This window comes from Schistocerca piceifrons, chromosome 2 (assembly GCF_021461385.2).
Source record: "Schistocerca piceifrons isolate TAMUIC-IGC-003096 chromosome 2, iqSchPice1.1, whole genome shotgun sequence".
NCBI classification, from domain to species: domain Eukaryota; kingdom Metazoa; phylum Arthropoda; class Insecta; order Orthoptera; family Acrididae; genus Schistocerca; species Schistocerca piceifrons.
Window position 1 is genome coordinate 255100758 of NC_060139.1, and position 5001 is coordinate 255105758.

A 5001-nucleotide genomic window follows, 5' to 3' on the forward strand; every position below is an offset into this window, starting at 1 on the left:
GCACTGGGGAGGAAATGAAGGAGCGGCGCCTATGTCAATGAGGTGACGTGGTGGTCGATCGACATCAGGTATCTTGAGTGGCAAGTTTGGCCGATTAACCGCGTCCTGGCTGTCTCGGAAGGAGGATGCGGCTGGACCGTTTCTCGCAGATGTGACTCTCTTGTTACCAACCGTGTCATGGCTGCGGTAGGAACCAGGCACAACTGGGTCGTTTCTCGTTGGTGATGAGGAGCAGATGCACGTGACCAGCCGTGCCGCGGCCGACACTTTCGCGAAACACGACTGGGCCTATTCTGGAAGTCCTGATGGACATCATCGTATGAATGCTGAACTGGCGGTAAATCTGTGCCTGATATGGGAAACGTCTGCTGCGTCCACATGGGATACTGGTGGTGCTGTCGAAGGAAGGAGAGGTGGGGTGTCAGTGGCGAGATGTTGGCGTATGGAGGCCACGCATACCAAAAGGATGCTGACCTGCTCAAAGTGACGATATATATCGAGAGGGCGGTGCTGAAGACTGAGAGGAGGTAGGAATGGTGGGTAAGAATCCGTTTTGGGTCGTGGTTGAAGGCGATGTGGCAGGGATGCAGGGCTGAGTTTGGCATTGTTGTGTTGAACACGTGTTGGGAAGAGGCACTGAAGTGTCGGAGACAGTTGGAGGTGAACAGTGGAACTGACAGTGGTCGCACCAGCGTCGTGTTGTGTTCGCTTCCTCCAGTGCGTCTGGAATGTGGCGCTGTAGAGCTCTGTCGGCCTGTGGCAGGTGTGCGGCAATTGGGGCTGATGTCGCTTGAAGATTGGCACCGTATGATGATTGAGCTGCTTTCCAGTGAGTCATCTGAAACAGATGTGGCGATAGTGTGCTGTACAGCCTGAGAAGGATACCCGAAGGTGTCAGCGGTAGACTAGCCGGCTGGAGTGTCCCGTCGCATGTGTTTCACTGTATGTCCAGAATCAGCGGCCAGCGCTGCCACACTCGTCGTCATGCTGGATGCATGTCTACATCTACATCCGTACTCCGCAAGCCACCTGACGGTGTGTGGCGAAGAGTACCTTGAGTACCTCTATCGGTTCTCCCTTCTATTCCAGTCTCGTATTGTTCGTGGAAAGAAGGATTGTCGGTATGCCTCTGTGTGGGCTCTAATCTCTCTGATTTTATCCTCATGGTCTCTTCGCGAGATATACGTAGGAGGGAGCAATATACTCCTCGGTGAACGTATGTTCTCGAAACTTCAACAAAAGCCCGTACCGAGCTACTAAGCATCTCTCCTGCAGAGTCTTCCACTGGAGTTTATCTATCATCTCCGTAACGCTTTCGCGATTACTAAATGATCCTGTAACGAAGCGCGCTGCTCGCCGTTGGATCTTCTCTATCTCTTCTATCAATCCTATCTGCTACGGATCCCACACTAGTGAGCAGTATTCAAGCAGTGGGCGAACAAGTGTACTGTAACCTACTTCGTTTGATTTCGGATTGCATTTCCTTAGGATTCTTCCAATGAATCTCAGTCTGGCATCTGCTTTACCGACGATTAACTTTATATGATCATTCCATTTTAAATCACTCCTAATGCGTACTCCCAGATAATTTATGAAATTAACTGCTTCTAGTTGCTGACCTGCTATATTATATCTAAATGATTAGGGATCTTTCTTTCTATGTATTCGCAGCACATTACACTTGTCTACATTGAGATTCAATTGCCATTCCCTGCACCATGCGTCAATTCGCTGCAGATCCTCCTGCACTTCAGTACAATTTTCCATTGTTACAACCTCTCAATATACCACAGCATCATCCGCAAAAAGCCTCAGTGAACTTCCGATGTTATCCACAAGGTCATTTATGTATATTGTGAATAGCAACGGTCCTACGACATTCCCCTGCGGCACACCTGAAATCACTCTTACTTCGGAAGACTTCTCTCCATTGAGAATGACATGCTGCGTTCTGTTATCTAGGAACTCTTCAATCCAATCACACAATTGGGTTGATAGTACATATGCTCTTACTTTGACGACTGTGGGGAACTTTATCGATCGTCCTGCGGAAGTCAAGAAACACGGCATCTACCTGGGAACCAGTGTCTATGGCCCTCTGAGTCTCGTGGACGAATAGCGCGAGCTGGGTTTCACACGATCGTCTTTTTCGAAACCCATGCTGATTCCTACAGAGTAGATTTCTAGTCTCCAGAAAAGTCATTATACTTGAACACAGTACGTGTTCCAAAATTCTAAAACTGATCGACGTTAGAGATATAGGTCTATAGTTCTGAACATCTGTTCGACGTCCCTTCTTGAAAACGGGGATAACCTGTGCCCTTTTCCAATCCTTTGGAACGCTACGCTCTTCTAGAGACCTACGGTACACCGCTGCAAGAAGGGGGGAAGTTCCTTCGCGTACTCTGTGTAAAATGGAACTGGTATCCCATCAGGTCCAGCGGCCTTTCTTCTTTTGAGGAATTTTAATTGTTTCTCTATCCCTCTGTCGTCTATTTCGATATCTACCATTTTGTCATCTGTGCGACAATCTAGAGAAGGAACTATAGTGCAGTCTTCCTCTGTGAAACAGCTTTGGAAAAAGACATTTAGTATTTCAGCCTTAATCTGTCATCCTCTGTTTCAGTACCATTTTGGTCACAGAGTGTCTGGACATTTTGTTTTGATCCACCTACCGCTTTGACATAATACCAAAATTTCTTAGGGTTTTCTGCCAAGTCAGTACATAGAACTTCACTTTCGAATTCACTGAACGCCTCTCGCATAGCCCTCCTCACACTGCATTTCGCTTCGCGTAATTTTTGTTTGTCTGCAAGGCTTTGACTATATTTACGTTCGCTGTGAAGTTCCCTTTGCTTCCGCAGCTGTTTTCTAACTCGGTTGTTGTACCACGGCGGCTCTTTTCCATCTCTTACGATCTTGCTTGGCACATACTCATCTAATGCATATTGTACGATGGTTTTGAACGTTGTCCACTGATCCTCAACACTATCTGTACTTGAGACAAAAATTTTGTGTTGAGCCGTCAAGTACTCTGAAATCTGCTTTTTGTCACCTTTGCTAAACAGAAAAATCTTCCTACCTTTTTTAATATTTCTGTTTACGGCCGAAATCATCGGTTCAGTAACCGCTTTATGATCGCTGATTCCCTGTTCTGCGTTAACTGTTTCAAATAGTTCGGGTATGTTTGTCACCAGAATGTCTAATATGTTATCGCCACGAGTCGGTTCTCTGCTTAACTGCTCAAGGTAGTTTTCAGATAAAGCACTTAAAAAAATTTCACTGGATTCTTTGTCCCCGTTATAAACATTTGAGTCTCCCAGTCTATATCTGGCAAATTAAAATCTCCACCCAGAACTATAAGATGGTGGGGAAATCTACTCGAAATATTTTCCAAATTTTCCTTCAGGTGCTCTGCCACAACAGCTGCTGAGCCAGAGGGCCGATAGAGACATCCAATTACCATGTTTGAACCTGCATTAACCGTGACCTTCACCCAAATTATTTCACATTTCGGATCTCCGTCAATTTCCTTCGATACTATTGCACTTTTTATCGCTATAAACACGCCTCCCCCTTCACTGTCCAGCCTGTCTCTGCGGTATACATTCCAATTTGAGTTTAGAATTTCATTACTGTTTATATCTGGTTTCAGCCAACTTTCTGTCCATAGTACTATGTAGGCATTGTGACCGTTTATTAATGAGAGCAGTTCTGGGACCTGTCTATAGACGCTCTTGCAGTTTACTATTACCACATTAGTATTGTTATTCCCTGTTGCGTTTTGCCTACTAGCACCTTGCCGCGTCTCAAGAGGCGTCTTGTCGGGCCTAGGGAGGGAATTCTGTAACTTAAAAAACCCACATGTGCACTCCACACGTACTCCGCTACCCTTGTAGCCGCTTCCTGCGTGTAGTGCACGCCTGACCTATTCAGGGGGACCCTACATTTCTCCACCCGATAGCGGAGGTCGAGAAATTTGCACCCCAGATCTCCGCAGAATCGTCTGAGCCTCTGGTTTAAGCCTTCCACTCGGCTGCAAACTAGAGGACCGCGATCGGTTCTGGGAACGATACTACAAATAGTTAGCTCAGATTCCACCCCGCGAGCGAGGCTTTCCGCCTTCACCAACTCCACCAACCGCCTGTGTGAACTGAGGATGACCTCTGAACCCAGACGGCAGGAGTCATTGGTGCCGATATGAGCAACAGTTTGCATTCGGGTGCACCCAGTGCTCTCTATCGCCACCGGCAGGGCCTCCTCCACATCTCGGATGAGACCCCCCGGCAAGCAGACAGAGTTAACACTGGCCTTCTTCCCCGACCTTTCCGCTATTTCCCTTAGGGGCTCCATCACCCGCCTAACGTTGGAGCTCCCAATCACTAATAAACCCCTCCCCCCGTGTGCCTGCTCTGACCTTGCTGAAGGAGCGACCACATGTCCACTCACAGGCAGAGTGGGCGATGCCACACGGCCAGCCTCCACATTAACCCTCCGCGAACGCAGCTGAACCCGCCACTCCCGTTGGGGAGAGGGTCGCCCAACCACGCCTGGTACCCGCGAAGATGTCTCGACAGCAGGGACAGTGGGTGAAGCATGTAACACCTGGGTGTACCATGTGACGCACCAGACTCCCCATTGCCGCTACACTCCGAGGCAGCAGCCTGTAGACGGCTGACCACGGCCATCAACAAGTTCAACTGTTCGCGAACAGTGGCCAGCTCCTCCTGCGTCCGTACACAGCAGTCTCACATCCTATTCATCCTAAGAAATCAATTTACTGTAGAGAGTTAATCAACTTTTAACTAGACTGCTGATTCACTAAAGGCGGCTGATAGCTGACTAAACTGTGGTTACTAGACACTTCCTGTTGAAAACAATGAAAATAGCACTACCTGTCTCTGGATTCAAAACAAACACTAGCGCTACTGGCACTATGGCTGACTAAAGGGACTCTCTCTGACTGTATTCAAAACAAACACGAAATCTATGGAACACTAT